Source organism: Adiantum capillus-veneris, chromosome 21 (assembly GCF_014529385.1).
Source record: "Adiantum capillus-veneris isolate H3 chromosome 21, ASM1452938v2, whole genome shotgun sequence".
NCBI classification, from domain to species: Eukaryota; Viridiplantae; Streptophyta; class Polypodiopsida; order Polypodiales; family Pteridaceae; genus Adiantum; species Adiantum capillus-veneris.
The window spans coordinates 98,944,261-98,958,018 of NC_140951.1; positions in this window are offsets into that span (position 1 = coordinate 98,944,261).

Below are 13,758 nucleotides of genomic sequence, written 5' to 3' on the forward strand. Positions count from 1 at the left end.
GTTAGGATGGCAGATCAAGGTGCCCAAGAGGCTATGTTTGTGCCCTAGGATGTGGGTTTCAATGTGCTCTAGAAGCTAGTCCAGACAGCTCGTCAAACGGAGCCCCGATGCTCAAGATATTGCAGTTCAAAGTTAGACGATCTAGCAGATCCCCGACGGAGAAGGCAGCTGGGGGTAGATGTCAGCAGATAGATGTGTAGAGCTCAAATTCTATAGCATGCATGTATTCTCATATTGCTAATCACAGCTCTCGATAGCAAGTTATGGCTAGTTGAAGATTTTCTGGGGGAAAATTATAGGCCAAGTCGACCACATGGGGGTGGTCAATGGTTACTGCGCAAGAGGAGCTCACATGGCATGGTGCCCGATAGGGCCCATTCACACGCAGATGGTGAGCCCTTTTGGAGAGAAGGAAAGATGTAGACACCACTAGCGATATCCCTAGTGGTCCTAAGCCAAGTAAAGGTGAGTCCCATGCAACAGGGAAGGGAGATAGAAAACTCAAGGGCCGCCCAAGGGGACCGCCACGTGCAAGGGGTAGGCGGGGCCATTCCACATGCGCATCACCTCAAAGGGGCTCGAAGGAAAGCCAGACAAATCTAGTGCAAAGGAGGAGGGGATCAATTTCCATGGGGTAAGAAGGAGTGTGTGAGAGAGAGAAAGAAAGGGTGCTTGGGGTCTTAGGCATAAAGGGGGCATAGAGGAAGAGACAGAGGGAGTTAGAAAAAAGGGGGGGGGGAAGGTTTCCGGGCAGAGAGGGAACAAAAGAGAATGGAAGAGAGAGGGAGAGTTCAAGGGAAGTCCAAACCAAGCCAGCCAAAAGTGGACAGATGAGGAGCAAGTGATCAAAGGCCCAAAGGGATAAATTCAGAGGTCAAGGAGGTAAGAATGGGGAAAAAATAAATGAATAAATTATAAAAAAATAAAAATGACAAGGACACTAGCGACATCACTAGTGCACCCTCCCCCCCTCAAGAGCACAAGCCAAAGAAGCAAAGTGGCTAATCCTTCAAAGAGATGCCAAATTAAGGTGCCTGTGGGATGCGTGTCTAACTTCACTATCCTATCTTATTGCAGTATTAGCGAGAACCACGATTAAATAAACAATCCATGGGATGAAGCTGACTCAAATAGTGCACAGAGGCTACAAGATGGTGTCAATCTCTTGGAAAACAACTAACAACTCGCATCTAACTCATGCTACACTCAAGTGATAGAAATCACTAAAAGCCAATCGCTCATCGGAGAACAAATCACATCCGTTGCAGCATCAAATGACATCCAAACGTAATGAAACTTCTAGGACATGTTTATAAGACCTAAGCACACATGCTTATGGTCTCAAATCCCACTTTAGGTCAAGTTTCAAAATCGCGATTATTAACAGCAGTGGATTTTTGACCTACTCGTTTTCGACCCTGTATGCATCTAAATGCTTAGCAATGATGCCCCAATACCCTACCTATGCTTAGTTTTTTGTTTGACAGTGTAATTTCCTAGTTATAATGAAATTAGGCCGCGGGTCGGTGACGCCAAAAGCTATGAATTACTGTGATGTGTTTACGTCAATGCGTAGAGCTCCTACCTACGGTCGCAATGCAACAAACGTGACTGCAATGTGACAACCGGGGAGGGAGTAAGAAGCGCAAGAAGGAGAGAGGTGAGTGCTACTAGCTCACGCTGTGTATTTCATTATCCAAAACTTAATAATAACTTACAAAAATTGGCTTTTATACCTTAGCCAAGGTTTTTGGTGGTCAAAACTAATAATCTAGGAGTTCTACCAAAGATGGGTAATGACAGGTTGATACAATATGGAATCTTGTGATGGTTGCAAAGCGCGACACGGACACTGACGGCCTCAAACACCACAAGCTAATGCACGCCGAGCCAGCCACGGTGAAGCGAATAGGGCCACCACCTAGCTTTGAGCGGCTAGACACGGACAACGGTGATTGGAAATGACACAAACTCTACACACAGAGAGACAGAGACAGAGAGAGAGAGAGAGAGAGAGAGAGAGAGAGAGAGAGAGAGAGAGAGAGAGAGAGAGAGAGAGAGAGAGAGAGAGAGAGAGAGAGAGAGAGAGAGAGAGAGAGAGAGAGAGAGAGAGAATGACGCAGGTGATGAAAACCCTCAGGGTGGAGGGAAAACTATTTTCATGAAATATTTACAACAACCTTATTTCCAGCGAGGTGGAAGCCATGGTGATAGAGAGATAGTGAGACTAATAGTGCGTTCTCTAGAGGTGACTCACAAAAACAGAGATTTTTCTAGTGTGAGTGTGTATGTGGAGACCATTGGATTCAAGGTGTAGACATGGCTTCTTCACATAGTGCTAATTCCCAAAATGCTACACTAAATCCCCTCTCTCTTGATGCAAGTGTTGCCTATCCCTCCAACCAAAATGCTACCAAGTGCTTACCCCCTGCCAATAATGACCTCTCAGTGCCTTTTTATAGGTGCTAGCTACTTTAGGTTAGGGTAATCTGATTATGTAGGGTCTTAATCAAGGCAGACAAAGCAAGGTGGTGGGTTCCGGATGGTTGACCCTTGCTTTGTCTTGGGGAAATGAAAAATTGTAGGTGGGCCTTTGTGGCCATCACCTAGAGAGAGGTGATAATTTACAAATTGGGATTTTTTACAAGATTTGGTTTGAAACTGGGAAAAATGATGACAACCTACGGATTTCACTAAAGAGGGCGTTGTGGACGAGATGCCAGCAAACGGCGGGCCTTGCTGGTGCGTCGATGTAGTGAGTTCGTCAGTTTTGCCAGCCAGGGCATGCCTTTGGCGTCTTTTCTTGTTTCGGTATTGGCGACGTGCGACTTGGCCTTCCTTTCTCTTTTTTGTCGTTGGCATCGATTCCTTTGTTTTTTCTATTTCTTTGTGTGTGTGTGTATATGCGTGCATGTTTGGTGTGCATAGATGAGTGAGTGTAAGTGTGTGTTTATATATGTGAGTGCATTTTATGCGTGTCGAATGTGTGTGTGTGTGTATGGCTTAGGTTGTGTGTGCCGTGTGGGTAAGTGTGTGTGAACGAGAATGTGTGTGTGGGAATGAGAGTGTAGTAAGATTATATATTAATATATATTTTCTTTTAAAAATCCTTTTCCTAGCTCGCCGAGTCGCTGACTGTACAGAACGAGGGAGAGGGTGAGAGAACGTGAGTGAACGGGGGGGGATAGCGAGATGCTAAGGGGATTGAGGAGTGTGTGTGTGTGTGTGTGTGTGTGTGTGTGTGTGTGTGTGTGTGTGTGTGTGTGTGTGTGTGTGTGTGTGTGTGTGTGTGTGTGTGTGTGTGTGTGTGTGTGTTTACCCTGTTGCAACTTCGAGCTGCTCATAGAGAGAGAGAGAGAGAGAGAGAGAGAGAGAGACGCACTGCACACGAGCTTGACTTGAAGGGGTGAGGGGGGATGAGGGTTGGGTGGGGTGTGTAAGAGTGTGTGTGTGTGTGTGTGTGTGTGTGTGTGTGTGTGTGTGTGTGTGTGTGTGAGAGAGAGAGAGAGAGAGAGAGAGAGAGAGAGAGAGAGAGAGAGAGAGAGAGATGAAATGTACTGCACCTGAGCGGGCTGCCTGTCCGACAGGGAACGAGAGAGAGGGGATTAGAGTCAACACGGTGGGGAATAGGGTGAGGGAGTAGCGGGCCAGGGGAGGGAGAAGGTGAGGCTGAGGGAAGGGATGAGGGGTGTGTGGGTGCGAGAGAGATTATCCTCTGCGCCCTATGGGCTTGCTTGGCGTCTCAAGAAACGAGAGGAGGGGAGAGAGTGAATGGGTGGGGAGAGGGAGAGGGAGTAGTGGTCCAAGGGAGGGAGATGGTGAGGCTGAGTGTGTGTGTGTGTGTGTGTGTGTGTGTAGAGTGAGTGTAGGCGGGTGTATGTAGGCAATGAGGGAGAGAGAGAAAGAGAACGACTGAGCCCTGCACCATGTGGGCCGCCGACAAGAGTTAGAGATAGAGAGAAAGTTGTCAACGAGATATGAGAGAGAGGAGTGGATGAGGGAGAGAGAGTGTGTGCCGAGGGAGAAGGTGGGTCTTGGCCTGAACGAGGGAGAGAGAGAGGTTTTTGACTAGAGAGAGAGAGAGATGAAAGTGTGTGTCTACTAAGAGAGAGAGAGAGATATACTCCCTTGTGCCCTATGGGCTCATCCGAAAAGAGAGCAAGAGAGGAAGGGAGTGAGACTGAGTGGGAGAGGGACGCTGAGAGAGCGGGTGATGGGAGAGAGTGAGTTGGTGGGATGTATATGTGTGAAGCTTTTGTAGAATGGGGTTGAGGAGCCAAGCCATGAGGATGATAAGGCAGGCCAAGTGAGGGGGTCCATGTGACGAGGCCATGCCAGTAAAAGCTAGGGCCATGAGGTCGACCAGGGCATTATCGAGCCCACCGACGGTGTCACCGAGGCTTCGGGCAGAGGAAAGATACTCTTTTTTTTTTCTTGATGTCCAAAAACCAGCTATCATTATCCCTCCCCTTTTGGCTAGATGCATTCATGTCTCTAGCCCTGACTTTGATTCTTCTTCAGCTGATCTGTAGGAGCCGATATCGAGTTGCCTTCAAAACTAGCCATTCCATTTGGCCATTGGTGAGATTTTTGGGATATCCATGCATCTGCAAACAACACGTATGGATGATATCCTGTTCCTTGGAATAGTGTGGGTTGATTAAATGGGAAGCCCATGGCTTCTAGGGATTTATGCCAGTGTCCTCCTGGATCCCAAGTAAAGAATAACATCATTATCTACAGTGTCTCAACAATAAAATTTGCATGCCAAATAGGACCTAGTTGTAACCATAAGCAGCAAGAGGAGAAATGAGCATCTTGACTCCTATAAAGGCAAAACTAAAAATTATGATTCCTAAGAGTGTGCCAAGAATCCACCATATATGGCTGTCTTGTTGGTGTGGTGAGCTCCATTTGTCTTCAAGATCTTGCTTACTGCCGCGACTAGAAAAGCTTGCAAGCATATCATGCTCCTCTTGGGTGTGCTCAAACTTGTCAGATGTCTTTTTTGATGTTGATAGTAATCCACATACCTTGCGGCTTAAATACAAGCGTAATCCACTTACCTCTCTCCAAAGAGAGGATGCACTATTTAAAAAAATTGCACCAAATTGGGAATGAGGCCTTCATTCTTGCATTCTGCCAGCATTTTGTCTATCCATGTCTCCTTACCGCTTTTACTCTGTCAGCAGCTGCCATAACTTTTTTGAGGTTGTTCCTTTCAAACCTTTTCACAAAGGCAGCACGTAATACATCCCATGCATTCTTGGTAGCTTGGGGCCAAGCGTTGTACCAAGACTTGGCCTCTACTTTCATTAGTACATGCAAAATTTGTAGCCGTTGTGAGCGGGATGGAAACACACAGAACGCCTCATAATAACCCGACACACACTCTTGGGAAGATACACACACACACACACACACACACACTATGGGGCACCACTCGGCTTACACAATCCACCTGGCCGAGACAAGGAACACACCGATGGAGTGAGAGGAGAGAGATTACCCATTTACCCACTCCACACAAAGAGACACTCACACACACACACCCAAAAAAACTCATCTCAAAAGAGGAGAACTTCTCATATTTAGATACAAATGATCTTGGGCCAACACCAAGGGGGAAAACAGCTCACACAGTATGGGTAAAATAAGCCAGATACAATCACAAACTAGAGCAGAAGCTTCGCTCATAGGAGAAACTTACACAGCCAAAATAGCAGAAACATACTGAGGAATTTGGCAAAATGGACAGTGCCATTGCGTCTGGAACGGCCCAAAACCCCAGTCTATAATGTCAAAGTGCTCAAATCCGACCTCGGATGAGCAGTTTACGACCAAAACAGACTCCAAAATGAGAAAAAAAACAGTTGCGGCTGTTCCTCCTCTTCTCTCCACATTTTTTCTGGTCTTCTCTCTGGTTTTTCAGTTCCCACACTTAGCTTTATTATTTAGGCACCCTTGGCCTTTTAGTTGACCTCAAACGGACCCCGAACAGGCCAAAAACTGACCTCGCAGTGCATAGTTGTCACCTTTTTGCTTCATCCGCACACCTGGCACTCACCTTTTTCCAATAATGCATCCCGCCACCACATGAAGTGGCCCCCAAAAGATGGTCCTCATGATGAACTTCCTGCATAATTATCACAAGAAAACACCTGACACCCACGTTGTGTCCGTACTTCTCCACGTGCAAATATTGACCCCATTCGGCCTCCTCACACCACTAGATGCCATCTGACGCACCCGCTTATCTCATGTCTTCGGCCCGTGGATAGCTTCCTCGAGAAGTTTTACGTGCTACCAACTCCTCATGTAGAAAAAACACACTGGTACTTGTGACGATGAAAATCGATGCACTGAGCACACCTTGTCCTACTAGTACACATGTGGGCCCCACGTAACCACCTGACTTTGGAGAATGGGCAATCCTTTATTTGATGCACCATGCATGTGTATATACATATGCACAATCCCTTGCTCCAAAAAACTCCTGACACTATGAGGCGTTGTCATCCTTGTCAGAGACCACACAAGCGATGGCAAAGTCATCCAGAAAATCAGTGGTGATGTCTCTCCCTTCTTTCCACTGAATGTGGGGAAAGAAATACTTGCCATGATAGTAACTCAATGAGGAGGAAATTACAAACTTTAAAAAAAAATAAAAAAACACAAATGACATTAGCGGCTCATGGTGGCTTTTTACAAGGTTGGGTGGATGGACTTAAAACATGATAAAAATGGATCACAAAGCTAGAACAAAATAAAGATGCTTACGTCAAAAGAGTGGTAGTAATCAAGAAGGGATAGGATGATGGGACATGGGGATCTAAGGATTTCATCAAGGATTTCTACTCCAAATAGCAAAACAACCTTTTGCTGGTAGAATATATTCCTATCAATATCTACGTTTACATGCATGTGTTGCAAGAAACGGAAAGGAAAGACTTCTAGCCTATTGTTATTATCCATGTCAGGTGTAGGGCAAGGATTTGACCACTAGGGCCACGTACCTCAGGTGTTGACGAGGTGACACCTTCACCACATGCCTCTACCTCTTGTAGAAGTCCGCACAATCTTCCACATTAGGTTCAAAACAGACTGGGTGAGAAGAGTCTACCTCAATCGGCTTTCCATTCTGCATGCGACGGTGGCGCTTGGGTGGTCGCACTTCACTTGAACTCTCTAGGCCTAGAGAGAGTGTAGGCCCTCTTGCGTCCAAAAAATGCTTTAGGCTTTTTGGCTTAGACTTTGTGGTTGATGTAGTTGACGAATCCTCTCGGACCATTAGAGAGAAAACACTTGGTTCTATAGAAAGTCTGACTGTCGTGAGTGCTGCGGTTTTCAAAAGCAAAACTCACCGTTCTTTATTCACTTCCTCTATCGGCACAGAATGCTTTGGTTGACAACAGTGACAACATTTTGTAGCCCTCCCACTTGATTCTCTTGATTTGCGGTTAGCAGAAGCAATATGAGATGGAGAATTTACCTCTTGGATGTTTACGACGGTGTATTCTGGAAGCAACACTTCGATGAAGGTGGTAAGTGCTTCTTCAATCTCCTCCTCCTCCATTCTCCAATTGGAGAATTCTTTCAATCATTTGTCCATGATTGATGATGTGCATTGTTTTCAACATTGTAAGCTGGAGGTTTTCGAGAAGCCCTCCTTAGTGGGGGTACCAAATGACCGGCGCAAAGCGCAACACGGACCCCAACGGCCTTAAACGCTAGGAGTCGATGCACACCGAGCCAGCCACAGTGAAGCGAATAAGGGCACCACCTAGCTTTGAGAGGTTAGGACACGGACAATGGTGATTGGAAATAACACAAACTCTACACATCGAGAGAGAGAGAGAGAGAGAGAGAGAGAGAGAGAGAATGAGAGAGAATGACGTAGGTGATGAAAACCCTCGGGGTGGAGGGGAAACTATTTTCATGCAATATTTACAGCAACCTTATTTTTGGCGAGGTGGCAACCATGTTGATAGAGAAATAGAGGGAGAGATAGTGAGCCTAATAGTGTGTTCTCTAGAGGTGACTCACAAATACGGAGATTTTGCTAGCGTGATTGTGTGTGTGGCGACCATTGGAGTCAAGGTGTAGACATGGATTCTTCACATAGTGCTAATTCCCAAAATGCTACACTAAATCCCTCTCTCTTGATGCAAGTGTTGCCAATCCATCCTACCAAAATGCTACCAAGTGCTGACCCCCTCGATAGTGACCTTTCAGTGCCTTTTTATAGGTGTGACTGCTTTAGGTTAGGGTAATCTGATTAGGTTTAGGGTCCTAATAACGGGAGACAAAGAAAGGTGGTGGGTCCTGGATGGTTGACCCTTGCTTTGTCTTCCGGAAATTTAAAAAATAAAAACTCCTAGGTGGGCCTTTGTGTCCTTCATCTAGAGAGAGGTGATAATTTACAAATTGGGATTTTTTACAAGATTTGGTTTGAAACTGGGAAAAATGATGACAACCTACGGATTTCACTGAAGAGGGCATCATGGACGAGATGCTAGCAACCAAGGGGCCTTGCTGGTGCGTCGATGTAGCGAGTTCGTCAGTTTTGCCAGCCGAGGCATGCCTTTGGCGTCTTTTCTTGTTTCGTTGTTGGCGATGTGCGACTTGACCTTCCTTTCTCTTTTTTTTCGTTGGCATCAATTCCTTCGTTTTTTCTATTTCTTTGTGTGAGTGAGTATATGCGTGCATGGTTGGTGTGCATAGGTGAGTGTGCGTATATATATGAGTGCGTTTTATGTGTGTCGAATGTGTGTGTGTATGGCTTGGGTTGTGTGTTCCATGTGGGTGAGTGTGTGTGAACGAGAATGTGTAATAAGATTATATATTACTATATTTTTTTAATAAAAAAAACTGGCTCGCCGACTGTGCAGAATGAGGGAGAAGGTGAGAGAACATGAGTGCACGGGGGGGGATAACGAGATGCTCAGGGGATTAAGGTGTGTGTGTGTGTGTTTGTGTGTGTGTGTGTGTGTGCTTTGACCCTGCTCAACTTCGAGCTGCTATATATATATATATATATATATATATATATATATATATATATATATATATATATATATATATATATATAGAGAGAGAGAGAGAGAGAGAGAGAGAGAGACGCACTGCACACGAGCTTGACTGGAAGGTTTGAGGGGGATGAGGGTTGGGTGGGGTGTGTGTGATAGTGTGTGTGTGTGTGTGTGTGTGTGTGTGTGTGAGAGAGAGAGAGAGAGAGAGAGAGAGAGAGAGAGAGAGAGAGAGAGAGAGAGAGATGAAACGCACTGCACCCGAGCGGGCTGCCTGTCCGAGAGGGAAAGAGGGAGAGGGGATTAGAGTCAACAGGGTGGGGAATAGGATGAGGGAGTAGCGGGCCAAGGGAGGGAGAAGGTGAGGCTGAGGGAAGGGATTAGGGGTGTGGGTGCGAGAGAGATTATCCTCTGCGCCCTATGGACTTGCTTGGCGTCTCAAGAAACGCAAGGAGGGGAGAGAGTCAATGGGTGGGGGAGAGGGAGAGGGAGTAGCGGGCTAGGGGAGGGAGAGGGTGAGGCTGAGTGTGTGTGTGTGTGTGTGTGTGTGTGTGTGTGTGTGTGTGTGTGTGTGTGTGTGTGTGTGTGTGTGTGTGTGTGTGTGTGTGTGTGTGTGTGTAGGAAACGAGGGAGAGAGAGAAAGAGAACGGCTGAGCCCTAGGCATTGTGGGCCACCCACAAGAGCTAGAGAGAGAGAGAGCGAGTTGTCAACAAGAGATGAGAGAGAGAAGGAGTGGATGAGGGACAAAGAGTGTGCGCCGAGAATGAGAGAGGGAGAAGGTGCAGCTGGGGCTGAACGAGGGAGAGAGAGAGGGTTTGGACTAGAGAGAGAGAGAGAGAGAGAGAGAGAGAGAGAGAGAGAGAGAGAGAGAGAGAGAGAGAGATGAAAGTGTATGTCTGCTAAGAGATAGAGATATATACTCCCTTGTGCCCTATGGGCTCGAGGTAGTGCAACTTTTGAATTAAGGCAAATCAAAGAAGATCCTTTGCAAGCCAAAGCAAATTAAGTAAGAAAAGAGGGGGGGGAGGGGTGTTGCTTACACGTGGCGAGCACGTGGTGTGACCAAGTGTAAAGGGAGGAGAAGGAAGAGAGCGATTATCTGCTTTGTTTGACTGCATCACGTGGCAAAGAGCCGATGGTTGAGTCACCATTGAGGGCGGGACTTTTGGGGGCGATACCAACCAGCTGAGTTGAAGAGAGAGAGAGAGAGAGAGAGAGAGAGAGAGAGAGAGAGAGAGAGAGAGAGAGAGAGAGAGAGAGAGAGAGAGAGAGGAGTGGTTGAACTGCAATGCAGAGGTTTGCAGAGGGCCTGTCGTGTAGCTGGATGGGATAGGGAGTGGCAACCACTCCATCTGCACCCGAGCCTAGTGAGTGCAATGAGACACTTGTCTCTCTGTGTGCTAGTTTGTTTTGTCGACCACTAAGTAATTCTGAGAGTGATAAGAGAAGACAAATTCGCGAGAGGTGGATTGCATGTGTTTGCAAGAACCTCAAGGAGGTGACCAAAGACATTGCATCATAGAGCACGCATGCATCAAGCACTCCACCTTGAGATTGACGCTAGATGCAAGAAGGGGTAGAGATGGGGTGGGTCGTGAATGCAGAGCAGGGGGACCAGAGCAAGGTGGGCAGCAAGAAGGCATGGATGGAGAGGAACAGCTACACGCGAGGACCAAGAGTGCAAACAGTTCGTTGGAACGAAGGATGTAGGTACTTTTCCTTTAGGATGGAGAGTGGGACCAGGGCTAGAAAAATACATTTTTCCTAAAACTTGTGAAAATTTCTCGGTTTTCTTCAAGGAAAGCTCAAAATCTAACCGAGACTTTAGGATTTTAGCCAGTTAAAATACACCAGACCTAGGTTTTTGTCTAGCACTCAATTGGGTGGAGTATCTTGTATAGATTCCATATAAAGAATTGAAAGTCCAGTGAATAAAAAGGTATTCTCCAAAGTTGTTTAGTTTTATGGCATGCTTGAAAAAGACTTTAGAGAACAAAAGATTGAACAATATTTTCATAACAGTTTGATCCCATGATGTGAGGTTAATGTTCGAGAAAGGTGTGCTTGAGCTTAAGACTTGAGCTAGTTGAAAATCAAGATTAGCCGGCTGCAAAGGATGGTAAAGGAAAAAAAAACCCGATAAAATATACTAGAAAATAGTTCAAACATCTTGCAAAGTTGAAAATTTATACTAAGTAGTTCTAGTTTCAATCAGTAAAAGAAGGAATCTCACCTCTTAGGGAAAATTTTTTAAATCTTTAATGTGTCTTTTTATTTCGCTTCCTTTTTATTTTATTTTGTTTCAAAATGCTAATGTGCAATATGCACCTTTTACCTTATTATTTAAGTAGGTCCCTTTGTAATATATAAACCAAACGGCCCATTAGTGGAAATGATGAGAAGATGCTTGAGGAGATTTAGAGGTAGAGGAGTGAGAAGGGAGAGGCAATCCACATGGAGTCCATGCCTCTCTCTCTCTCTCTCTCTCTCTCTCTCTCTCTCTCTCTCTTCTCAATAGGGATACTTCATAAAGCATAGGCAAAAAAATTCCCCCCCCCTCTCTCCCTCTCTCTCTCTCTCTCTTCAATAGGGATACTTCATAAAGCATAGGCAAAAAAAATCCCCCACCCCTCCCCCTCTCTATCTCTCTCTGGTCGTAGAGCAAAGGCAGAGGTGATTCATAAGGCATAGGTGAATATAATCTCTTTTCCTTCTTCTTCTTCTCTCTCTCTCTCTCTCTCTCTCTCTCTCTCTCTCTCTCTCTCTCTTGCATCCTTCCTTGACACATGCATAGTGGAGATGACATGGGGGGACTTCTCAAGTCTATGAATGGGGGGGAAGCTTAAGTGAAATCTCGAAGAGAAGGTGGATGTGCAGGCCCGCAAGGTCCCGTTAAGAGGTAGGGAAGGGCAGCACACAGGCAAGAGAACATTTTTGCAACACGAGAAGGAGGTGAGGGCTACCAGATGAGGGTAGAGGAAACCTTGAAGGCATCTTTTAGTTAATGTATTTTGTAATGAAAATGGCCTATAAACTTTGAGAAAGAGAATTAAGGTGAGCATTTTTTTGAGATCACTTTGAGAACATAGAGGGTGAACTTAACTGATGGTAACAACATAAAAATAGTACTTAATTAACTTGGCATGAACAATACCTTTGCAAGAGAGAGAGTATTAGAGAACATGACAATAGTTGAGGACCAGATCTACTTGGAGCCGGTCCCCCTTCCAAAAGGCGTTTGTATTATAGATTCTCCCATCAAGAGAGACTTTGTTACAATACAATCTTTATGTTCCTTGTGACCTTGGTGATGCTATGAAGATGGAAAGCTTCATGCATCACGATCTTAACATAAACTTTGCAAAAAGAATTAACTATCCCAAGCCTCAGTCCCAAGCATTAACTATCCCAAGCTTCAGTCCCAAGGCCTCAAACACCTTCGAAGGTGGAGAGAGCTAGTGGGGAATGAGGGTAGGGAAGAGGAAGAAGAAACATTCCATAGGAGAAAGAAATAGTTCCTGACTTATCATCACCCTTCTTGCTTAGCATAGTATAATAGCATAGTAATGAAGATGAAGAAGATGACAAGCTTAAGCGTTGAAGCACGGCTCTTGGTTGGATTTGCATTCCATAGCCAAGAGTGTTGGTGTAGACTCTCCACTTCTCAACAAGCTTTGAGAATAAGATGAAGCTCTTACTTTGCACTCCACACAATGAGACAATGTGTATGTGTGTATGGGAGAGTATACCCCACTCTCATGCTTGGTCCACACTCTCTCTCTCTCTCTCTCTCTCTCTCTCTCTCTCTCTCTCTATCTCTCAATATCGTATTATTTTATTATTTCATTTGGACATGTGTCCTCTTTTTTCTCTTTGAGAAAAAGAACTTAATTATTTATTTTTATGTATCTAAATTCTCATTTGACCCCTTTAAAACCTATCCAATAGCATTCAAACACATCATCTGGGCCACTTGTGGAGGATCATTTGAACATGTGTCTTTTATGCTTATTAAGTCATTTGGTTGAATTGAATACTTCAAGGACTTAATCAATTAAGCAAGCATTTGTATTTTATGCTTCTTAAGTCATTTGTTTTGAATTGAATACTTTAAGACTTAGTCAATCAAGCATGGAAACATACATGCCTCTTGAGAATTTATCTTTGAATTTAGCATTTCAAAACCTTCGTCATTTAAGCATAAAAATCACCTCAAGGCTTGGGCATGGTTCTCACAACCACTTTAAGCATCATAGCACTTCATGATTGGGTAGGATTCCCACCTCGAGGTTAGCCCTAGCTTGCGTAAGGTCAAAGGATTTTTTAACACTAACTTTTGGAGGTTTTTAATGAAGCTAACCTTAAGGTCTTTTAAGCTCCATTAGATGCACGTTGCTCTTTAATGGACTACCTCCGTTTGGACCCCTTTTGAGATGTAACCATCTCTCCTCTTGGTCCCTTGATGAGGTAAATCTAGAAGCACTTATTGCACATTGCTCTTTGGTAGACCGTCTCCTTTTGGACCCCTATTGAGATGCAGCCATTTCTCCTTTTGGTCCCCTATTGAGATAGGTCTATAAACACACATATATATATCCAAACTCTTATTCCCCTTTTATCTTTCCATATTAAGTGATCAGTTTAATATGAGAAAATCATTTTGTAAAGCTAGATATTATATTTTATGACATTACCTCTCTCTTGAAATCATAGTCGTCCTCGACTATG